This window comes from Manis javanica, chromosome 15, assembly GCF_040802235.1.
Source record: "Manis javanica isolate MJ-LG chromosome 15, MJ_LKY, whole genome shotgun sequence".
In the NCBI taxonomy this organism is placed as follows: domain Eukaryota; kingdom Metazoa; phylum Chordata; class Mammalia; order Pholidota; family Manidae; genus Manis; species Manis javanica.
In genome coordinates, this window is record NC_133170.1 from 80,349,499 (window position 1) to 80,374,390 (window position 24,892).

Genomic DNA, 24,892 nt, shown 5'->3' on the forward strand with positions numbered 1-24,892 from the left:
AGAACTACCACACCCTTCTCTGCAAACACCACCCTGTTCCATGACTCCGTGGCTTTACCTATGCTGGTCCCACAGCTACAAATGCCTTTCCACGCCCTTCATGTTGGGAAGATCTCTAAAATTCCATACATGACTTCTTCAGACAGTTGCAAGCTGCTTAGAGTTGCAGCAGCCCAGAAGACAGCCCTTCTCTGTGAGTGGGAGATAATCCACCCTCTCTCTGGAACTGTGAGAAAGCTTGGCTGGGGACTTCAGCATGAGACTTCCACCAGTCTGCTGCCGAAAGCGCAGGCCCCCTGGGAACACGTAGGACCCGTTCTCAGTCTCAGCTTTCCCTCTCGCCGCCCAGGACTCCAGCTGTCGGGAGCCTCGGTCCTGTCCCCTGTAGCCAGAGTCGCCAGTGGGAAGCACGAAGGACCCTGCAGCCCAGCAAGGAGTACCGGGGCTCGTTAGATCCTTCCCTGACCCCACTGCGCAGAGGAGAAAACGAAGCTTCAAGAGGACCAGTGGGTACAGACAATGATTTGGGGCACAGCACTGGAGGTGCACCCCCCAGGGATCTTCAGAGAGCACAGAAGGAGAGGCCGCAGACACTCCCACCACAGCTGGTCTTCCCTTCTACCCCAGCAGGGTGCCCCTCCCCCTGCCCCGTCTCCCCGACTCCTGTTTCATTCCAGCAGTGCCCCTGACCCCTTGTCCCCAGGGCCAGCATTAGATTACAGATAATGCTCCGCCAGGCAGGCCGCGGAGGCCCCTCCCCCATCCACGACCTCTGCCAAGGGATGAATGGGGGTGGAGCTGGGGGAGGCCAGGGGCAGAGACAAGCATGCTGAGCACAGGGAGGAGATGAGAACATTACAGACAGCTGGTTCAATGGGACCAGTCAGGAACCAGTGGACAACTGGGAGCTGGGGGCAGGGATGGGCAGGAGGTGGGCTAGTCATAAATGGGAAACCTGAGGCCCGCTTAGGAAACTGACCAGCCTGGCACCCCACTGATTCTTGGTGGCCAGTCTGGGTGCAGGCCCCAACCTCTGGACTCCTGATCCAGTGCTCCTCTAAGTGATGAGAACAAACCCCCACTGACCTCAGACTCAGCTTCACCTTCCCTGCATTTCTTTCTACAACCCAGAGAGGTGGGCAATGCAAGCTTACCTAGACCCATTTCACAGATGGAGACACTGAGGTCCCAGGCACGTTGGCATGTCCACAGGGTGTACAGAGATGATGGGTGTGCTGGGATAACACTCTCCCCCATGTCTCCATGTCAGGGTAGACACGGACATACTTCCACCCTGAAGTGGTGAGAGGCACAGTAGGAAGGCCCTAGTATTCATCAGTGCCCGCCACGTGATGGGCACTGCACTCTGGGGTGGCTCACAGCCAGAGGCGGGAGAAACACACATGCCACAGGACCCTGCAGCAGGCCGGGTGGTGATGGGGGCCCCAGGAGGGTAGGCGTGCAGAAGCTTGCCTTTCATTCATCTGGACAGAAGCCCAGTGAAACCATGGGGTATGGCTTTGCCCATTTCACAGACAAGGAAAAGAAGCTCAGAACTGGAATGGTGGCCTGGGCCTTGACCTCAGATTCCCTTCTCCCCTGTCTTGCTGCCCTCCACATCCTCAGGGCATCCTCGACTGGGATTCTTAGGTCCTGAGTGCTGTCCTCAGGGCACACGGCAGAGGCCTGTCCTCAGGGGACATGGCAGAGGCCTGGCTGGGCCACAGCAGGTCACGGGCATCAAGCAGAGTCACCAGCAGCCTTGAGAGTCTGGAGAGGGAGGCCCCCGCCTGGGCCAGAATCCAGTCCCTGGGGACAGTGGGGCCTCTGGGCCCTGTGGAGTCCTGGGACAGGGTGTCACTCATGTTCACTGTGAACACACTCACGCACGCCCACACACACACACACAATCTTACTGGGCTTGGAGGTCGCTGGATGTCAGGACCGGCACCAAAGCAAACACTGAACTCAAACTTCTCCCAAAAGCACTCTCGAAGTGCCCCTGCGGGGCTGAGACGCCCTTCGTTTTCAGGGGCTGTGAGAGATGCTGACTCTGGGACAAAATAACGTGCTTTATTTTGCAAACACCGCGTGCTCCTGCGCAGCTGCCCCTTCATCCCACCCGATCTTCCCCCTCCTTGGCGTTCCGGAGAAGCCCGGAGACACAGGCGCTGGCGCACTCCTTCAGTGACGGGGACGGGGCTCTGGGTGTCCTGGGTCACACAGCTGGGAACAGAATCAGGCTCGGCCGGGACTCCAGCCCCTCCACTTAGACTTCTGGAAAACAGTCTCAGGATCTTTTTTGACTTGTCTTTTGCTTTGGCCCTGGCTTGCTCTTCTCTGTTTCTCTTTCTCCTTTTCTTAAAATTTTTCCATTCTCTCCTTCGATCCTTTCTCCCCTTGACTCTCTCCTGTGTCTCTGCCTTTCTTCTCTCTCTCAATCTCTGTCTTACTTTCTCCATTTCTCCCTGGCCTCCCTGTTCCTCCTGAGATGCCTAACCCTCAACTCTGCACTTTCAGACACGGCCTCCCACCCCATCCCCACACGTCCCATCAGCCACCTGGGCCAAGTCCTGCAGCCCTAGTTCCAAAGCACATGTCAACCCAGAGGGGCCTTGGCCACCCAGGAAGCCCCCCAGTCCACCACCCGGGACCAGCAGGCCCAGGACCCGGCTGTATTTGCAGCCACAAAGCAGCCCCACCCCGAGTCAAAGAACAGGCACCTGGTGGAGGTGGGGTAGGGGCCGGGCGGCCATGAGCCCTGATTAAAGAATGTGCTTCCCAGGCAGCCTGGTTTGCATTACCTCCGGCCGGCGGGCTCCAGGCTGACAGCTGGACACACTTTTCCAGGGTGCAGGGAAGGGAGGTGGACTGTCTGTGTGCACACGTGCGTGGGCTTGGTCCGGACAGCCCTATAATGGCTTTCGCATGGAGAAGGAAACAAACTTCTCCAACCTCAGCACCGATTTTCCTGTCAAGAGATTTTGGATTAAAAAAAAAAAGTTATAATCATAAAGAAAAGGGCTTTGCAGTTTGCACAAAAAGGCTGGGCTGTGTGAAGTCAGATTCTGAAATGGAACCAGAAGCTGGAGACAATGGGGCAGGAGGAAAGAGGGGAAGGAAGACCAGGGCATCTGTCCCAGGTGGTGACCACACCTGAGGGGACACTCTTGTGCCCCAGTAGGGACAGAGTGTAACCCTTCACCTGCAGGACAGACTCCCCACTGGCTGTCCCTTCAGGGGATCCTCACTACTCACCCGCCTGTGTTGGTCATCTCCTCCCCAGGGGGGCCAGTCCCAGGGGACTCCTGCTGGAATCCCAGTCCCTCCGCTGACAGCGGAGGGGAGAGCCCACTGCATCCCAGCCTTCTCTGTTCACAGGACCTGTGCCTTGTTCAGGGCTGTTGAGATGATTCTCGAAGCTGAGACCCACACACCACTCCGCCCGGTGCTTGAATGTCTCCCAGTTGGAGAGAACCCTTCTTCCTATTGTGACAGGGACCGTGGGCTTAGGCAGAGTAGGGTGAGGGCCTCTAGAAAAATGAAGCAAGATCACCCCTTGTGGGATTTGCTTTGGCCTGCTGGGGGGCCCAGCTTGTTTTTCTGACTTTACCCAGGTGCTGCTTTTCTTCCTCCAGCCCTGAACTAATGATATGCTGCAACTTGGACAATGTAGCAAGCAAGCCCAAAACACTGTAATAAAAACAGGAAGGATGCCGTCTTGAAAATTAGATGGCATTTTGAAACCCAATTTGTTAAAAAGTATGTTACTCTTTAACAAACAGACAATAACTCAGCCCACCTGGGGAGCAAAGCAGGCAGTCTTAAGTGATACGCTCCCAGACCAGGAAGCTGCTATCCTGGGAGGGAATCAGAGCAGTAAAATTCTTGTAAATAACCAGGAAGACTAATAAGAAACTTAGTGTTTCTTCAAAGGTAAACATTTTGGGACCACTTAGCAGGTGTACATCCCTAGCCCCTTGTCTCTCAACCGCGTATAACCCCTAGACAGCGCACCACCGGGGGGCTCTCTTGTCCCCTCCTGGTGTGAGCCAGGAGCTCTGTCCTCTCGCTTTATCTCTAAATAAAAGCCTCTCACTTGCTCGCCTACCTTGAGTGTTTGCGAAGTTCGTTCTTCGACTCCTTGAACAAGAACCCCAGCATCACTATGAAGAGACAACTGGGCTGGAAGGCAGCAAATCCCAATCCATTCAGGCTCCGGCTGCTGTCTCTCTGCTGGGTGACCTTGAGGCCTCAGTTTGCCCATCTGCAAAATGCACAGGCAGGACCCCAAGCCCTCTCACATCCGACTGGTTTCCCGACCTGCACTAGAGCCTGGCCTGCAGAGGGGCTCACAGGACTTACCCCTGCCACTCCCCAATGCTTCCTGGCCTTTGCCACCACCACCACCAACCCTGCCCACAGTTCCCCTGCCTAGGAGGCCCCTCCCCTCAACCATGGGCCCTAGGGAAGATGACCCCTGCTAGAGGACGTCAGGGCCTCCGATTTCACTCCTGTAGCCTTGAACATCCTCTTTATGACCCTATCATTATGACACTGTTATTTCTATGAAGACTTGTTCTACATCTTCTTGAGCCCTTCTAGATGATGGAACCCAGGAGAGCAGGGACCCCAGTCTGTCAACCAGGATTACCCATGTATTTGTTTGTTTATGGGTCTATTGCTCATCATCCCCACTAGGCTGAAAACCTCCTGAGGCTGGGGGCTATGTCAGTCATAATCTCCAATACAGCCTTTGCACAAAGTAGGTGCTCAACAAATATTTTTGGACTGGGTAGGGGATGCCTGTCTGTGCCCATAGCCCCCAGCACCACATTGGCACATCTAGTTACAGGAAATTAAATATGTACAGAGAGCCAACTATGCGGCAGGCACTGTGGCCACAGCAGTGGATGGGTGGATGGGTAATGAGAAATGAAAAGCACAAGCTTAATTTATGCCAGGCCTGGGACAAGCTTTCTATATGAATCATGTTATTTGATTCTCACATCAACTCTAAGAGGCAGGCACTGTTATTATTCTCATTCGACAGATGAGGAAGCTGAGGCCCAGAGAGGTTAGGTAACCTGCCTAAGGCCACACAGCCAGTACGGTGGAGACGGGATTCAGTGCCAGGCAGTCCATGGGTTCCAGAGCCCATGGGCTTGTCATTCAGTTAGACTGGGGGCAATGTGCAGAAAGAGCATGGGGGTTATTTGTAAACATTGTCCCCCCCCACCCCACTGGCCTGTGGGTCCCAGGGAGCAGGGGCTGGGTATGTCATCTCTGTAAGGAACAGCCTGGGAAGTGGCTCTAGATCCTCTGTGAAGTGGTCTGGGCCCATTTGGCAGCTGGGAGGACTTGTAGAATCAGACCCAGCTCTAAATCGTGCCCCACTCCCTCCCCCACACACAAAGGGACTGTCTGCCAGCTGTGTGACCTTGGGCAGGTCACCTAATGCTTTGAGCCTTGGTTTGCTCATCTGGGCAATGGGAATGATGAACTCAGCCCTGAAAATTAATGCCCTTATGTTGCAAATGTGCACTTACCCAGCTCAGGGCTGGGCACACCCAGGTACTCAATGCCTGAGACTGTCTGGGGGGCAGCCTGGGCCTCCGCTGGGGAAGGACTTGTGCCTCCTGGACCCAGCTGGCTTCTGGCCTGGACCCAGCCTGGCTGCAGCCGCCAGTCCTCCAGGCTTAATATCCTTGGCAGCAAGGCTGGAATAAGCTGCCTTTCAAAAGGGGAACTTTATTTATACGCTGATGCCAGTCGTGCTCCTGCTATTAGAAATTTCATCGGCTTCTCTGATTTAGGGCTTGCCACGAGCTGCCAATCGCGGCCGCCTCCAGGCCCGGCCCTGCAGCTCCGCCAACCTTGTTCCAGCTCACAGCGGCAGAAATGAACATTATTTAATTTCCCGCCAGTGGGCAGTGGAAGCCAGGGGTCCCCACCCCCCCGCCGGATGACAAATTTATTTAATCCTTTTTGGAAACAGTGTCTGGGGAGAGATCTGACAGGCAGCTCTAGGGACACTCCAGACCCCTCCAGGCTTGGTCAGGCAGGGCCCGGGGACCGCTGAGAGGGAGTCCCTTTCAGGAGGATTCTGGGCATACCCCAAGCTGGGGGCCCAAAGCAATCTGCCCCCACCCACTGACACCAGAGATATCTTTGCTTGGGAGGTTTCAGCAGCAGCCCCTGGGGGAAGCACACCAGGGCCAGTTTATCTGGGATCAGGTCCCAGGATGCACCCTGGGGAGCTGAGGAAATGAGACAGGGTGGCAGCAGCATCGGGGGCAGGCTGCATAAAAGAGCAGGTTTCCACTGGAGGCATCTGGGCTCAGGTGTGCTGGGGCCTCTGGATGACTGCACAGAGGACACTGTGCCACCCTAAACACATCTCAGGTCATGCACCCAAGGGGTGAGGAAGGTGGGAATTTATACCCAATACCCGTCTGTCATTAGGAGGGCTGCTTCCCCCCAGGGGAGGGGCCACTAATTCCCCAGCACTTCTCCCCTGCCCCACATTCAGCCATCTCATCTTGTCAGCTTGCAGTGGGGGTATGGACAGGGTCCTCACCTCATGAGGCTGTTCATCCTCCTGTTTACCTGTCAACTCCTCCTTTCTTCAAGCTGCTGCTCAAAGGCACCTCCTCCAGGAAGCCCACCTTGTCATCCACCTATTTCTTTCCTGACATATAACATGAACCAGGATTACCCATGTATTTGTTTGTTTATGGGTCTATTGCTCATCATCCCCACTAGGCTGAAAACCTCCTGAGGCTGGGGGCTATGTCAGTCATAATCTCCAATACAGCCTTTGCACAAAGTAAGTGCTCAACAAATGTTTTTGGACTGGGTAGGGGATGCCTGGTTCAGTGATATTCCAGGCCATGGGTCATGTACCCCAGGACTTGGCAGCACACTAGGACCTTTCCATGTGATGACAGCTCCTTTAACACTCAGGCCAACTTTCCTGGGAGGTATTGGCATGCCCATTTGACAGACGGAAAGATCATGCACAGAGACTGTGTGCTGCATTAAACTCGGCTGCAGGTTTGCACAGCACCCACCTCTTGCTCCATCCTCCCTGCTGCCCCAAAGAACAGGTGGAAGGAGTTTTCTGGACCTCATTTCACAGCTGTAAATTCCTTTGTCCACAGCTGTGAGTACTCCAGGGGGTGAGGACAAATGGGGTCCCGGCCCTCATGAAGCCTATAATGTCTTAAGTGCTGGAGGATGTCAGTGGAGAAAAGTTTCTGGAAGGCCGGAGCAATCAGGGCTGGAGCTGCCAGGAAGAGGTGACTTATTTTTCTCTCTTGTAAACAGTCAAACAAGAAAGAAAATCAGTCCCTTGAGATTTGAGGAAGCAGGAAATTAAAAATATTTGATGGCCCATTAGCCATGGCACTTAGAAACTTTTATGTCCAAGACACCTCCAAAACAGAAATGTTTCATATGTCATAGAACGTATAATGTGATGTTTTATATGTAATAAGTTTTAATATGTAATGATTCCAAATTGCCCAAGCTGGGAGATGAAATACAGAACAGTTAAAAATAAAAGGGGAAACGAATGCAAGGAAAAAATCCCAACGATGTGAGGTAATGGCTGTGTTCACCACTTACTGTGGTGATCCTTTCGCAGTGTATGCATGTGCCAAATCATGGTGTTGCACACCTTAAACTAATGCAGTGTACGTCAATCATATCGCAGTAAATTTGGCGCCAATAAAATAATAAGTAAAACCAAATAAATAAATAAAAGGGGAAGAGAAGAAACCGAAGGCAAAAAGCCACAACATGGCCAGAACATGGGTGGGGAGGGATGCTCCCTAGGCAATTGATTTTGCCTGGGGGTCGGGGTAGGGGAGCGATCCCCGAGCCTTTAGTCTATGGGATGTGATGGCAGCAGCACCTGGAGTGTTAATTGTCTGTGAGTCCTAATAGGTGTAATATTCTCAAGTGTTACATGTGCATTAATTAAGTAACACCGCATTTAGCTCCAAATCATGCAGAAGGCATGTGTGGTGTTTGCACAGGCATAAATATCCGCTCAGTTAGCGAGTGGCTGGTACGATTTTTCTCTGCCCACTGTGGTGGAAAAAGGCATCTTGGGAGAAATGGGAAGTAGTGGAGCCAGCAGGGAGTGTGGGGAGTGAGGAACGCCTCCCCTACCCCCTAGTACAGAGTAAAGAGGACAGTGAGCTGCATTCGTAGTATAGTTAGTGGGCTGTGAAGTCTGAGGCAGATTTGAATCCCAGCACTGTCACTGACTTGCTGTGTGACCTTTGGCAAGTGGCTTGACCTCTCTGAACCTTGGTTTCCTTATCTGGCAAACAGGGAGCATGAGAGAACCACCTCAGGGAGTGGTTGCGAGAGGTCCCTGGGCTCATGCATGGTAGCTAAGGGCACAAAGCTCCCCAAAATGTGTGAGGATGGTGGTGACCACAGGGGTGGAGGGCATCACAGTCTACTTTCGTGTTAAGATCTGGGATTCTCTGAATTGGGGTCTGACCCCAGGTGAACTCTCTGTGTTCAGGATGCTCCGGGTAGAGTGGAGACCGTAGGAGGCAGAAGTGCCCTCTGCTCCATGGGACGCTGAGCTCTCCACGCAGGAGAAAAGCAAGCGGCAGAAACTGGCCAGGAGAGGCAGCGTGGGGTGGGAAGCAGGTAGCACTGTCCCAGGCCGGGAGCACAGGTACACCATCTGGTCCTGCTTTCTGCTGCAGGTCATAGGTCACGCATGATTCTGGCTTGGTCCCTCCCCTGCTCCCAGCTGTAGTCTGTGAGATGGGATGACAATATCATGCCATCCTGAGATGAGCTAATGGCACTAAAACCCCACTGAAATTACAGGCATGTTGTCACAGACAATAAGATGGGAATCTGCAGAGCAAGGGAATGTGCTAGGGGTCCTCCCTGTCCCCCAGAACTAGCTGTGCATGTGTGATCAGCCCCACCTTGAGCGCAGTGGGTCCCCCAGACCACACCTCCACCCACATTTCAAGACACAGCATAGTCAGGCCTCTTGCTTTCCTCCCGTCCTGCAGAAGGGGAAACTGAGGCCCCAAGACAGGAAGTGACTTGCTCAAGGACACCTTGCAACCTGAGGGCAGCCTGAATTTCCCAGGACCCTCCACTCAGTCCCCCACTGAAATCCACAGGGATACCCTCAGCCAGAGCAGCAGCCCACCCACCCCATCTCAGGTGGCCAGGGCCATGGGGTTGTCTGTTTTATATGCTCTTGTTGCTGTGTTTTTGCTTTTTCTTTTCAGGGCTTAGGATTCAGGAAAACTAACTCAACGTGCATAATTTGGTAATTATTTCTTGCGTTCATCCTCATGGCCGTGCCTGCATACAGATATTGGAATTTGCATAAAACAATCTTGCTACTAGTCCCACGGCTTCCCTGGAAGAAGATGCCCAGGCGGGGGAGGGTAGGCTCAGGTTGAGCCCACCTGTCCCCTCTCTGTCCTCAGCCACAAAGGGAAATAGAGGTAGCCTGAGGTGAGGGAGAGGGGCCTCGACCCTTAGCACCCACACCCAGGGGAGACTGAGAAAGGCGGGATCTGGTGGGGTCTCTGTGGGCACGAAAAACACCCCACGGAGGCCAGGAACCCTCCCAATTAGTATTCAGCAAGTGTCTCGCTCAGAAAGGATTAATGGAGTCTGATGCTTAATATCCTGGAGAACAATTAATTTGCCCACAGTTTTGTCATGGTTGAAAGTCAAATGCTGGAACAGATCGATGCTCACGCGGCGAGCTGGAGCCCAGAAACCTTCGGCAGGAGCAGAATTTTAATTTTTCTGTCCTGGGCAACCCCCTCCTCCCCATTCCCAGCACACCCACTTTCTAATAGTTCTAAAAGCCACTTTATCCATGCACAGTGTTGGTTGCCTTCACGACAAAAGTCTGCTGGGAGCCTTCGAAGGCAAAATCCTCTCCAACTTGCATTATGGGATTGAAGTCGGCCAGTCCTTCTTGGGGGTCTGACCTCCGTTTCATTCTGATTGTCCTCCCCAGCCCCACAGGCTGCCCCTTCTCCCTGGCAGGCCCCTGATGTCCCGACACTGTCACCAGGATGCTTGTTCGGAGAAGACGCCAGAGCGAGGTGGGGTGTGGTGGAGTGCGGTGGGGACTGGCTTATTTATTTGCTGGCCAGGATTTTGCCATTTGTTTATTCTGAGGCATTGGCTGAGCACGGAAGTCGCAGGCATGGTGGTGGGCTCGGGAATGCGGGAAACCGATGGGCTAGCGAGGAACGCGAGCTTTGTTTAAAAATCATTTCCAGCCGAGCTGGATGGACCAAGCGACTCTGGCAATTTGATCCTGGCCAGAGGTTTAGAGGCCACAGGTTGGGGGTTTCATGGGGGGCCAGGGGGGCCAGAGGGGACATGGCTTAGAGGCCATCTTATCTGACCCTCTCACCTTTCAGGTAGGGATACTGAGGCCCCGAGGGGCCAAGATCATCGTCCACGTTCACACAGCAGAGGTCCAGGGCCAGTGTCTCCTAACAACTGAGCACTTCGTTTTCCTGGGGCTGCCACTGAAACCCCAAACCTGCCCCTCAAAGTGTGGCTCTGGGCCAGCAGCACCAGCCTCGTCTGGGGTTGATTAGAAATGCGGGCTCTCAGGTCAGCTTCATGGGCACGACCTGTGCAGGCCCAAGGGACCCCATGCTCAGAAGGGCCCCAGGACTTGATTCAACGCTCTGCTGTCAATGTCTGAAAATTCTCTGGAACAATTTTTAAACCAGGGACCCCTCGTCATTTTGCACTAGGCCCTGCAGATCACTTAGCCAGGTCTGCTGAATCTGGGTGAATTTTAACCCGGTGTCCCAGCGACTCCTGGGCATACTGAAGTTTGAGAAGTGGCTGGTTTAAAATCCCAGCCACCAATCCCAACGGTTGGACAATGCCATCAACATCCAAGAACCACCACAGGGTCAACAGATGCCCCAGCCTCTCTACCTCCACTCCCCAGAGATGGGAACTGAGGCCATCTGGCTAGACACTGGTGCAGCCTGGAGTTGGCCCCACGCCTGGTTGCCATACTGAACTCCCTCGGGAGGCAGGTTTTCCAACTGTGCTGCATTTCCACTTAGTCAGTGTGGACCACGTAACAAGCACATTGCGTAACCCATGAGGCAGGCACTATAAGGAAGCCCATTTTACAGGTATGGACACTGGCACACAGAGGGAAAATCCCTTGCCTCAGGTCCACAGACTGGAAAAGAATGAGCAAGGGGCAGGCTTGCCTTCTTAAGTTCCCAAGCCAGACAGCTGTGGAAGACAGACGATCCAGTCTGACCTCTCCTTACTGATAAAGCAACTGCGGCCCAGAAAGGGTGAGTGGACTTCCCTGGTCACAAAGCCAGCCAGCTGGGACCTTCTGATTGGCCTGAGGAACCCAGCCCCACAGTGACCCCTACCTGTGTAGTGTCAGGGGACTAGAGAATGGGGATTGGTGGGGTGTCCCCAGACCAGGAGGATGGATCCAGGAGGTTCCTGCAAACTCTCACCCCTGCACAAGTGCTCCCCGGCCCACACCCGACCTTGGGCTGAACTCCATTGCAGAGAGCACCCCTCCCAGCCCCACAGGGTCAGCCAAGGAGGCCTCTGGTGTCTAGAGCCACAGCTGGGGCCTGCTCCATGGACAACAAACATCTGGCTGCTGGCTTGGACCCACAGACAAGCCATAGGCAGAGAGGCCCCTTGAGGAAAGCCTCAGTCTGGTCTCCCCCGGGGCCCCTCAAGCCAGGATCCAGGGTCTGCGCACACACGTGCGCGCACGCACACACACACACGTAGCCTTGGGAGGAGAGGGTCTTCTCATCTGCAGAGCCTCAGTTCCTTCACCTGAAATTTGGAAACAATAAGAATCCACGCACAGATTCTGATCGTGGTCACTGCTAGCATTATTAACTAGAAATCACTTCCATATGAAAGAAAAGTCCCCATTCCCCTCTTGATTGTGGTCTACAGGCATCCGGGCCCTAGGCCAGCCACTGGGAATCCTCGGATGAATAAGACACTGAGGGATGATGCCCCCTGAGGCCCCCTTCAAGCCAGTGTAAATGAGATGGTGTCTCCACCTGCACCAGGACCAAGGATGGCCACTACCCTGGGCAGCTCTCTCTGCAAGCCCCATCACCCCAGTGTTAGAAGGACCCACACTTTCAATCATTCAAGGAAACAGTGAGGACTTCGAAAGCCATTTTTTTTAGTTAGACCCCCTTCCAACCATGGCCCTTTCTGAGGGCATCGTAAAAAATGAAACTTCACATTCAAAGCCACAATCACATGAGGCCTTCAGACTTCCTTGAGGAGCAAGCCATGCAGAGGCCCTGGCACGGGGACCCAGAAATACAGAACACTCCTTGAAAGATGGTGCCCACCCAGGCACAGAAAGGGATGAAGATGAAAACAACTCCAGTGTTTGACCAAATCCAAAAGAATCTCATTCCAGAAAGGTCAGTTGCTCTGGGTGGTCTTTCCTGAGAGGGATACAGCTTTCCTCCCCGTCACACACAGTCAGACCTGGAAATGCAAGTCAGGTTCATCTTACATGCTAATTTTGATGATCTATGAATAATGGCTGCCAGGAACACTGGGCTGAGCTAGGTTTTGAAGTAGAATGTCTAAACATCCTGGTCTTTGGGGGGCTGTCCACGTTTACGCCTGTTGTTGGGGCAAAATTACGAATCATGGTGCTTTTCACTCTCAAAAGCATTCCGGTTTGCAGAGTAAATCATGCAATCACCCTAGTTTGAGTCATGTCCAGCTCAGTGGGAATAATTCTGTGATCAATTAGCAATGTCTGCAAGGAGCATAGGAGAGAGAGCAAGGGTATCCATGTCATGCGGCCACCTCCCTTGTGCCCAGTCAGAGCCCACGCTGGGAAACACACCCTTGGAGGCAGACACCCAACCAGCCTGATTTCACACTTCTAGAAGAGAGCCCTGCGATAAAAGAGAGGAGAGAGAGAGAGAGGGCAATCAGGGTAAAAATGAAATAACCTTAGTTTCTATTATATGGCTTATATTTAGAAAGGAAAATTCTAGTTTGGGTCCATTTATAAGACTATACAGATGAGCATGGCTCATTTTCCCTCACAAGTGGCCACTAAGTAGGCAAGAAATATGGGACCCCCAACAAGCTTTCCTCCAGGTGTGAATGGGCTGTTTCCCAAAGAAATCCTGAGACCCCTTGGGGTTCCTTTGGAGGGGGGCCAACTGTCCTTCTCAAAGACCTTGAAAGTTTCCCACCCCCTGGGCCCCGTAGACAGCACCCCTGCCTGGGCCCACGGCCTCTTTGCTCCCCAGTTTCAAACTGACACGAACCAGTCCCTTTCCTGCATCAATCATGCCAGGCCCTGTGCTGGAAACTTCGGTGCTGCCAGGAGAATGCACCACCCAGACCTCCTGTCCCAGGGAGTGTGTCTGACTGGCTGCTAGTCCCAGCTTCTGTCACCATGTTTGCTCAAGGCCACACCTTCCATGAGCTGCTCCAGCCAGGGGCTGGGCCTGGCAGGGATACTGAGGCAGGCCCGTTCCCACCAGATCTGGGGCTCCTCCGTGGGGCAGCTTGGGCTCAGGGAGTCTCCACTGGTGTGGCCGAAACTTTCCAGAACTGGGAGGCCACCTGCGATGCCCCCTCCCCCTCCTCCTTCCTTTCCTGTCACCTGAATGGCATCAGACGAACAGGACCACCTGCCCTCCTCCCCATCTCCTCCCTCAGCATCCCCCCCTTCCTAAACCCATCGTGGAGTCCCCGTCTCAGAGGATGTGACTGACAGAATGTTGGTGTCCCAAAGAGAGCCACGTCCTGGTCCCCAGAACCTGTGTCTGTGACCTTACACAGCAAAAGGGACTCTGCAAATACGACCAGATTAAGGATCTTACCGTGGGGAAGCCGCCCTGGACGCGGGCCCTGCCACCCTCGTACGTTGTGCCCTTTCCCCCTTCTTCCTGTTCTGGCCATGAGCACTCTTCTGTTCCCCACTCACCAGCACTGCCTCTACTACGGGCCAGGCCGGGACGAGTCAGACATGACCCCAGGCCTCCAAAAGTAGGTGGAAAGTTAACAGTTGAGAGGAAAGAGGAAGACGGCTGGGGCTACCTCCCCTGCAAAGGGGCACCAGGCGGAGATGAAGCGAGGAGTGGGAGGGACTGTTCCAGGCAGGGGAATGGCATCTGCAGAGGCTCCGTGGAAACAGAGGGAGTGTGGCCCTCCTCTGGTCTCCCACGGTCCCCTGTGCTGCTCCGATCACGGTCATCTATCTGGGTTGTAATTGTTCACAGTTAAAATATGTGTCACTCCATATATTGGGGTCTTCCTGAGTGTGTTGACAGTGCCTCTGCCTCCTTAGTATGCCCGGTATATGGAACAAATCCCCGCACAGACTACATGATGGGTTGGTTAAGTAAATGGGCATATGGGTACATGAGATGAATGGGTGGGTGAGTGAGTGGGTGGGTAGGTAATTATAAATATGCATAGATGGGCACATGGATGGGATGAGTAGACGGCTGGCTGGCTGGCTGGATGGGTGGTTCAATGAGTGGATGGATGGATGGAAAGTTGAGTGAGTAGATGGATGGTGGATGGGTAATTAGTAGGATGGGTAGATGTTTAATTAGATGGGTAAATGGGTAAATGACAGGTGAATGAAAAAATAAATAAGGGAGGGAGGGAATGACAGAAAGGACATCAAAGAAACAGCTGAGTGAATGAATGAAAACCCCAAAGATTCTCTGGTGAGAGAGGACTCCTTCATCTTCTCTCCAAATCCATCCAAACGGTGTCTCTGGGCTCCCACAGCTCCTTTGTGGGATTCCTCAAAAAATGGGGAAGCCTAGTTCCCTCCTAGGCTGCCTTTTACACCCTCCCATCCCTCACCTTACTGTCCGACAGGGCAGAAGCCCCTGGCATGTTCCCTGTGCCTGAGGGTCTGGGCCCCACAGGTGCCACAGCCACTCAAAACTCAGTGGCCTGGGGTAAAGAACCCTCTGAAGGAGATTGTCCCAAGCACTGCATAGGCAAAATGGGGTGTTCTGCAGAAGTTGGCACTGGGGAGCTCTCTTGGGAAACAGGCTGCGTACACGGGCAGCCTGGCCTGGGTTCTGGGATACCACCAGCCTCAGAGGTTTTGCCAGAGTCTAATCAGTGACGCCCCTGTGCAGCTGCTCACTTAACCCATGACTCATTCATTCAGTTATCTGTCCATCCATCCACCACCCATCTATCCATCTATCCACCCACCCGTCTATCCACCCATCTACCCACCCACCCATCCATCCACCCACCCATCCACCCACCCACCCATCCATCCGTCTGATGTTTACTCAGTGCCTGCTGCATGCCAGGTACTAGGCTTGGTGCTGATACCCCAGAAATCTCACTTGGAACTGCAAGATGCCAAGTCCTTCAGGGCCTATAGCTCAACTTGCCAGTTCATGAACTGGGAAAGGGAGGCCCAGGGAGGGAAGGGGGCGGAGACTCTGGTCCTCCCAGCTCCCCCCCTCCAGCGCCCCTCCGCCCCTCACCTCGCTGGGAGGGTGGGGGTGGGGGTAGCCCAGCCTGCTTGGCTGATCTGGCCACTGTCTTGGCCACTTGCCTTGGCATTTACACATTCACAGTCTTCCAACCCAGTTCACACCAAGGTGTGAATGACTGAGTCCTCCTACCCCCCTGTGGGGCGTTTTCCATTGAAAGTGAAAGCTGCCGAACCCCAGGGCCTCTCTGGCAGAGCCCTCTTGGATTTCAGACTGGGAAACTGGATTAGGGGAGAATTCCAGACAAGATCTCAGTGGGGGTGGCACGATGGAGGTGGGGGGCAGGGGAGCTCTGGGGCGTCCTCTCTGCACAACAGCCTGGTCTCCAAGAGCACCGCAGAGTCAGGAGCCTCCTGTCCCGTGGGGGTGCAGATGTCTCCAGCTCACGCTCCTGGGCACAGCACTCATCAGTTTGCGTAGTGTGGCTGGGCAGACACCCACATCCTGCAGTGCAGGGACTCTCCCGAGGCCACGGCCACCCGTCGCCCTCCTTCTATGGTCACAGAGCAGTAACACAAGCGCGAGACTCCTTCCTCCCGGAAGTTCACTGGGCCAGCAGGACAGCTCCCTCAAGCTGGGGGAAGGGGAGGAGGGAAGGCATGAAGACCTCCGCTCACCTGCTCTGCGTAGGGCTCTGCGCTAGCCGCCCCCGCAGACCTTTGTCCCTCCTGACAGCTCTGGGGGGTGTTGGCCCTGAGGTGCCCGGGTCTGCAGCGCAAAGCCCCGTGATCCAGGTATCCCAGCGGGTCATCGGTTACCAGCGCAGGCCGGACCACCCTCCGATCCCTGCGGGACGCCATCTCTGTGCCGCATCTGCCCACCCCAACGGGCATCCATTCTCCACACAATCCAGGAGGGTGTCTCTGATGCCTGCACCCCTGCCCTGCCCTGGCCCCATCTCTGAGACCCACAGAGCACACGGGGCCTGGGTCCTGCTCCCTCCTGTCCTGTGTGCTGTGTCCCTTCCCTCACTCTCCTGGCCTCTTCCCCTCCCCTCACTCACATGGCTTTTGTCAGTTGTCAAAAGTGCTGTGCTCCTTCTTGCCTCTGGGTCTCTGCCTGTGCTGTTCCCCCTTCCAGCAACGCTCTTCCCTCCCCACCCCAGCCTGCCCTATTGTCTATTCAACTGCTTCTCAGCTGTCAGATTTCATCTCATGGGTCACTCCCTCCAGGAAGCCCACCCTGACCACCCAGATGCCGTGGCTCCTCCACTGTGCTTGTGTAGGAGCTGTCCATGGTGCACCACTGCACACCTTCTTGACCCACTCGTTTCAGCACATCTGAGTGGACACCACCTTGCCAGAGGCCAGAACCCCAAGAGCGGGGATCTCCCTGCCTTCCTACCTCAGAGTTTCCTTGAAGCTGAGATGTGCTCCACACCGTTTCTCAGCAGGTCCCCAGGGGAGCTGCTCCCCAATCACCCACAGTGGTAACCAGATCAGTCACACCCTTCACTGGGACTTTCTTCCTCCTGTGAGTCACTCTCCCTGAGCCCTCATTTCTGCTTCCTATAATCACCTCCAAACAAATGCCCTGCCCCCTAGTTTGCCTCAGGTCTTGCATTCGAGGGGGTCCAAGCTAAGACATTTTGTGAGCCAGCTTTTCCTCCCTCACCATATGTGCCAGTTCCTTAAAGGCAAAGCTTAGAAGCATTTGGGCCATTACAGAGTCCCAGGGCCTGGTACTAGGCCAACAGATATTCCTGGAAGGAAGGGAGGGAGGGAGGGAAGGAGGGAGGGAACAACACTGCTCTTGAATCCAGGGTGTGTTGCTTCTAATCCCAGACATGCCAGATCCTCCCCAGATACACCCGTGTAGACGAAGGAAGCCCCTTGGGGGTGCTCTCCCCCGTTCTTGACTAGTCACCATTCAGCATAATTTTAGTCTCCACTTCCCCTACTCACTACCCTCCCCTATACACACGAATGAATTATAGACTCAGAAGACCCTGCCCAGGTATAAAAAAAAATAAAGCCCACGACAGAAAACTCCGCCAGCCATTTTTTTTTCTTTTTTTGTCCCCATGAGCAGGTGCACAATGCAATGCCCCTGATTTTCAAGATCTGATTAAACTGTCATCGATGTGGCACAATCACAATAACTCCTCTGCCTTGGTGACGTCCAAATGATTATAGACCTGTGCACACCCAGAGCTGCTGTAGATAAGGGGGTGTCAGCATTTCCATTACTGGACCGTGGGGGGAGATCTGTTTATTTAAATTGGATGGATTGGGTGCTCTAGAGAGCGATGGATGGGCTGGCAGCATGGGTTGGCAGCTGGGCGAAGAAAGTGTCGCCTTCACACTGCCTCTTGCTGGTGTCACACAGGCCTCGGGTTCTGCAGGACATGCCTTGGTGACTTACGGCAAATGGAGCAGGCAGTCAGAAGCTCGTGACGTTTGGCCTGACGGAGTGGGCTTGGAGCTGCAGGGGGCTGGGGTAAGTAAGGGTTCATGGGAAAGAGAGGGCCCAATACGGGATGTCAGGAAAACGGCACGTCCAAGCTGGTAGTGATTTCAGAAGAGAGTTGGCATAAGAGCCAAAAGGTACTGGGGAAAGGAACCAACAGACATTGAAAATGCACCATGTGTGAAACAACTCCATGCCAGCCATGTGGGGTGCAATATGTGTAAACTCAAGCTGGACCTCACCAGCTTCCCCTTCCTCAGAGACTCAAATCTAAACTCTTGACCATGGCCTTTGAGATGCCATGTGATCAAATCTCACCTCTGTCACATTCCCATCTCACTCACTCTGCTCCAGCCACATGGCCCCTTAAGATCTTAAATATGCCAAGCTTTCGCACCACAGGGCCTTTGCATAAGCTAAACCCACTGGCTGGCTCCCTTTCACTTCTCCAAGCCTCAGTGCAGATCATCTCCTCTGAAGCCATCGCTGATCACTCAGCTCAAGACTCCATCCCCATCCACACCCCACCATTAGTCACTTTTACAAACATTCTGTCCTTTACCAACAGAGCATTTATCACCATTAGTAATTATGTCCTTGAGTGTTTGTTTGTTTGTTTACTAGTTAGAGAGGACATATGTTGTGTTTGCCTTCCCACCCTCCCTTCTTCAGAGAAATCTCAGTCTCTCATTGCATGCGGTTCCAGCCTGACTGCCAGCCACAGACCCAGCCCTCTCCCCTCACAGTGCATGCTGGCCCCAGGAATGGAGGCTTAACCTAGGACTGGACAGTCACAACATCCCATCCCCCAATAAGAGGGACTAGTCCAAGGAGTACACAGGGGGCCCAAGCAAGGCAATCAGCGTCCACAGGGCAGAGGATATATGGCGGCTTTAAAACATGTTGCCAAATTCTTTGACACTGTTTACTCCCTGTGAAAGGTGCAGGCTGATGCTTCTCCCAGTGAACACGGGAGGCCTTCCGCTGCTGCCACAATGAATAGAATGTGGCAGAAGACTGCATGACCTCTAAGGCTAGGTTACAAAAGGTGACACAGCTTCCATCTGCCTCTCTCTCTCTCGGGACACTCAGCCTTGGAATCTGGCCACCATGTTGTCAGGAAGCCCAAGCCCCATGGGGTGGCCACATGTTCCGAGTTCCAGTCCCAGCTGAGGTCCGAGCCATGAGCCAGCGGGAACTGTCAGGTGCGTGAGCTAAGGAGCTCGCAACTGATTCCAGGCCCCGGCCTCTGAGTTACTATAGGCGATGCCAAGTGGAGCAGAGACAAGCTGTCCTGCTGACTTCTGCCCAGTTTGCAGATTTGTGAACAAAAAAAATGGTGTTGCTTAAGCCACCCAATTTGGGCGCAGTTTGTTACACAGCAACAGAAAAGCAGAACAGGGTATAATGTAGGGACTCGGGCAGCCATGCTCCCTGCCACCTGCAGAGAGCTGTTGTGCACACTGATGCTAAGTGGAGCTGGTGGGGATGAAGGACAGAGAGGCAGAAGCTGTGGCTGAGCCTGGCCCCACTGCTCTTCTAGAATTTCCACAAGGCTGCAGGGTCCTTCCTAGTGAATGGCATCAACACGTACCCTCTGTGCACAGGCAGGCTAGGGGGGCTTCTTCTGTCTCTAGCACCCACAGCCTCTGGACTAATTCTCCATCTTCCTCCTGGACATGCACTCCTTGAGGCAAAGCCTATTTCTATTGTGGTCCCTGTCACACCTGCCACACCAGCACAGGTCATGAAGTTTGGTGTTAGATCGCTTCTAGGGGGCACTGAGCTCTTTCCATGCTGGTACTGGGTAAAACTTACCAGTGAAGCTGAGAGGTGACTGGTCCTCAGGGTGCCTGGGTGATAAGTCCAGGAGTTGCATTTGAACCCAGGTGTCACCTTAAAGCTTAGGATCCTGCAGCTGGCTGAAGACAGAAATGGCACCCTGGTGGGGACAAGCGGGGGTACCACATGGGCCCAATGGGACAGGCATCAAGCAGATGAGCAAACTCTAAGCGGCAGCTTGGGAGGAGAGCAGACTAGCACACAGGGACAAGTTCCAGAAGTTAGTAAGAGCCCTGAGGTCAGACCTGACAGGCTCTGGGAGTTGTGGGAGTCAAGGCCAGGCTGTGGTCAGGACTGAGGAAAGGTGGCGTGGGGACTCTGGGAAGGGGCTGTGTCTGCAGGGGCTCCTGCTATAGCACGTCACTGTCAAAGCAGAGGTTCTGCTCACCACTTGCTGCCGTGGACTGACAGGTGCAGACGCAGATAGTCCCTGCACCCCCGCATATACCTCGCCACTCACCATCCAGATGCGTGCTGATGCGATCCTGCAGCCCATGCTTGCAACTCCCCACCAGGGGCTTTCTCTCGGGGGACATGCTCCTGGGCCAGGCGGGAAGTACCAGGAGTTACACCCCAGGAGCAGCCATCTGCCAGGGATGGATAGGATTGGGAGCACACATACCCCAGCCCCCTCACCCTCCCTGCACTGTGGATGACTTTGAGGTGTGTGTTTCACACTGGTCCCCAGAGATCCTCGTATGGGACGGAGTCCCACTGTTCAGAGTGGTGACCTGCTCATGAATGCGTCCTTTACTGGTTCCCCCTGTTCCCTCTCTTCCCCACCCACTTCCAGGGCTTCCTGGACAACTGCCCACCACTTGCCACTTGCCCTCATTTCTCACGTCAAGGACCTTTTACAGGGAGTCATGCTCAGACAAGGCACCCCATGGGTACAGGACTGGCCCATGGCTGCCACCCAGCAATTTAAGGAAAGTTCCTCCTTATCAGATTCCATGTAAAAATTTTACTCCAGAAGCCCCTCCTGCCTAGGCTAGGTCTCCCTAGCATTTGCTCTCAGAGACTCATGGAACTTTCCCTTATTTTTGTGATCGCTTGCTTTGCACTGGACTGTGAGCCCCATAAAGCAGGGCCCCCACTGGTTTGTCATCTCCCTACCCGCTATGTTCCCAAGCACCTGCCACTGGCCCCAAGGTTGATCCAGGAAATATTTGCTGACTAACACATGAAGGAGCTCATTTTTGAGCTCCTTCTAGGCTCCAGATCCTGCACTGAACTCTCAGGCATCATTGCATCCACTTTACAAATGGATATACAGGGATTTGGAAGACGTGGATTCACATGCCCAAGGACACTGCAGTGATTATGCTACATAACAAATTACCCCCAAAACAGAGTAGCTTAAAACAACCTTGTAGGCCAGCAATCCAGGCTAACCCAGTCCTTTACTTCAGGGCCTCTCACAGGCTCCACTCGAGATCTGGCTGGGGCAGGGGTCTCATCTCAAGGCTTGATCGGGGCAGGATGTGCTTTCAAGCAACCTCGTGTGGTTGTTCGCAGAATTCAGTTCCTTGAATAGCGCTGGACAGAGGGTCTTGTTTCCTCACTGGCCATTGGTCTGAAGTCATCCCCAGTTCCTTCCCATGTGGGCATCTCCAGCATGGCCGCTTGCTTCAGCAAAATGCTCACCTGATAAGGCGAGAGAGAGAGCAAGCAAGGAAGCCACAGCCTTCACCAGCCTCATCTTTAAAGTGATACCTCATCACTTTAGAATTCACGGCATCACTCAACTCTGTAGCATTCTCTTTAGACGTGAGTCACTGCATGCAGCCGGAGTCGAGGGAAGGATGTTGGAGGCTGTGACTCCCAGGAGGAGGGGACCCTTGGGAGCCACACCAGAAGCTGCCTGCCTCAATCCCCCAGGTGTGAGGATGTGATCCCCGGATTCAAACCCAGGCAGTATGATTTTTCTCAATGCCACAGTCTCTCTGGAGAAAGGGTGTGTGAACTGGCCTCTGAGGCTGAAGAGAAACATCAGGCAAAGAAGAGAAGGAAAAGCCCTTCCTTGTTACTCGAGCTCTCCTTGCTGCATAGAAACACTGTAAAGAGAACAGTGGGGGAAAAAGGAAATGGGAAGGTACCAGCTCCTCCAAGCAGCCCTCAGGACCAAGCAAGCTGCTATTTTTCGGCGGCCTGATCTGGCCAGGGTCTGTGACTTTGGGTTCCAGAGAGATCTAAATACCTATCAGCTGATCTGAGGAACATTTTCCTCATTTCTTCCAGCATCTGCAAGCTGTTGGCAGCCAAGAGTGTTCCATTTGGAGAAAGGGCTGTGCTGACCTGCTGACGGCTGGCTACTCCAGGCCCTCCCAGTCTCTCCCTGTCCCAGCCTGGGGGATGGCTAATCATGCTTTTGTTCACAGCTTAGGGAATGGGGGCAGATTGAATAGAGGCAAGAAAGCACACAAAGTTGTGTTCATATAAGGATGGAGGATTCTGTTCATGCTTCTGTTTCTGAGGTTTCAGGAGCAAGATCAGAGAGAATGTCAGTATCGGCCTCCACACTCACCACATGATTTTCTTTGTGATTCGTAATTATAACAAAATCCTACCCTTCCCCTCTCTGGGCTTCTATTTCTTCATCTATGAAATGGCATTGACTCGTGCTGCACCATCAACCTGGAGGGTCCTCTGTAAGTTTAGCAAGCTCCTACTCAACCCTCAAGACCCCAATTAAAATATACTTTCCCCCTCTGAACTCATATAACACATAGTAGCTCTCACGTCTTGTGATCCCCCCATAATAATAAGAAAAGCTAATATTTATTGAATGCCTTCTATGCTCCAGCAGTGTTCAAAGAGCTTTACATAATTGAAATAATTTGATCCTCATGTTGACCCATGAGGCAGGTATTTTCGTGATCTCCATTTTGCAGATGAGGAAATGAGACTCCCAGAGAAGAGACGGCTTGCCCAACTAGTAAGTAGCACAGGCAGGATTTGAGCCGTGCTCTTGCTCAAGTCTGGCTTATAATCAGTTCTCCCTAAGCAACCAGTCCTCGCCACCTTGCCTGGGTGGTGGGTGCTCAGGGACGGATGTGCCCCATGGGAGTCCCTGGAGAATGAGGCTGGCCTAACTTAACTCTGAGCCTCCCAGCTCTCCTGCCACCCCGAGTGTCATGCCCTCGTCACCCACGAGGCCTGCCCGCACTGTTAGTAACTCTGGTCTCGTATGTCACCCTGGCCCCTGCCTCGGGCAGAGTCCTGGGGTGAGGGATCCTGGGACGTGCTGCTCAGACCCAGCAGGTACAAGCCAGGACCCAGAGCACTAAGTGCAGAGTCCCCCTGGGGGTCTGCAGGGCTCAGACCCTTGGCAGTGGGCAGGTAGAAGGGAGAGGAAGATGCCAGAGAGGTGCTGAGGAAGAGGGCACAGGGTGGGAGGGTGACGGAGAAGGACACACACCGCGAGTGACAAAGGACAGAACGGGAGAGAGGGAGGCAGGGGGGAGAGAGGGAGGCAGGGAGAAAATGGCAGAGGGAGACAGGGAGACATAGGGGCAGAGAAACAGGGGAACAGAGACCCCGAAACCAGGGGACAGGAGAGAGACTAGGGCCTCAGAGGCAGGCCTGATGGGGGTGGACAGCCAGAGGGACAGCCAGGGGGCCGAGGACAGCCAGTGGGACGGGGCTTGGGGACACCCCCCGGGACACCCCCCCACCCCATCCCTTCTGCTCCACTGCTTCCTGCACAAACGTGGGCTTTGTTGGCCAAACAAATGTGGGCGGAGTCTGGGCTTCACTGTCTCTTTCATGCGGCAACTGTTGCCATGCAGAGAGACACCCCGATCTAAATAATTCCATGTTTCCCAGCCCCCCTCCGTGTCCCCGCTCTTGGCAGCATGGGCGAACGTGGGCCAAGCCTGCCATTCATCAGCTGAGGGGGACGCGAGGCCAGGAGCAGGGCACAGAGGGCCCCCAGCCTCAAAACAGGAGAAATCAAGTGTTCCCCTGCCTTGTTCTCTTTTTCTCTCTCTTTTTCTTCCCTCTATCACAGCCAACCCCATCACATGTCCCAGGCAATTTTTTCTTTTTTTTTAAACAAAACAAGTCTTTCGAGACAGAAGTGACCCCGGTGGTGATAAGTGAGAAGGTTCACCTGAGCGAGTGTTATCAGCTCTCCGTGGCTGCCCGGGCCTCAGATTTCTCATTTCGATGAGGAGGCCGGGGAAATTGGATGCAACGCGACAGTCCTCCTCTGATGAGCTTCCTGGAGCCGGGCCTGCCAGGGCGACTGCGGGCCCTGCACATCGGCAGTGGGGGTGCTGGGCCAGCAGGGCGGCCGGGGCTCGGGGGCTGGTCCTGCAAAGATGCTCCAAAGTGGCCTTCTCTTCTGGCTTCCTCCTCTTTCCCTGGCTTTCTGCCTGGCCGAGCCTCCACCTCCCTTGCTCAGTTTTAGCAGGGACCTGCCTGGGTCGGGGTCACGCCCACTGAGCCCAGCTCGGCAGCCAGGACACTCTGTGCTGTGCGTGCAGGACCTCCTGTGGGCTCGGAGGCCTCCGTCCATGCCCTTTTTCCTTTCTTTCAACCTCTCATCTGGGTCTGCAAGCTCATGCTGTAAAGGGCCGGAGAGTACATATTTTCAGCTCTGTGGGCCACACAGTCTCTGTCGCTGCTGCTTGACTTCGTTGCTGCGGCCACATGCAGCCATAGGTAGGCAGCACAAAAGCACACGTGGCTGTGTCCCCACAGAACTTTATTTACAAAAGGGGGTGATAGGCGGGATTTGGTCCAAGGGCTATAGTTTGTCAATCACTGATTTTAGCTAAGGCCTTGTTACCCCAGGTGAAGTCCGTGGACCTGCAGCCTCCCCAGGTAGAAATGCAGAACCCAGGTGCCACTCCGGATGCTCTGCATTTACCAGATTTCACGGGGCTGGGTGTGCACAGGGGAGTCTGAGAAGTGCTGGTCTATGTGAATGAATGACTCACTGTCTTTTGCATGGGGGCACCATGTCAGCTGTCAGATGAGGAAACTGAGACTCAAAAATAGGTCAATTGCCCAAGGTCATGGGCCAGGAACAGCACAGCCAGGATTTGCACCCAAGTTCAGGGCCCGTGCTCCTG

The 24,892-nt window shown here is 54.0% G+C and overlaps 1 long non-coding RNA gene across 1 annotated transcript; it reads right to left on the bottom strand.

Annotated features, from left to right (window-relative positions):
• Positions 1-2,111: 2,111 nt before the first annotated feature.
• On the bottom strand, positions 2,112-16,966 carry LOC140846483 (uncharacterized). The gene is made up of 4 exons (XR_012125607.1): positions 16,905-16,966; positions 4,112-4,267; positions 2,805-2,971; positions 2,112-2,226 (listed from the first exon to the last, which is right to left on the bottom strand). It is a non-coding gene; the product is annotated as an uncharacterized lncRNA (long non-coding RNA).
• Positions 16,967-24,892: the final 7,926 nt, after the last annotated feature.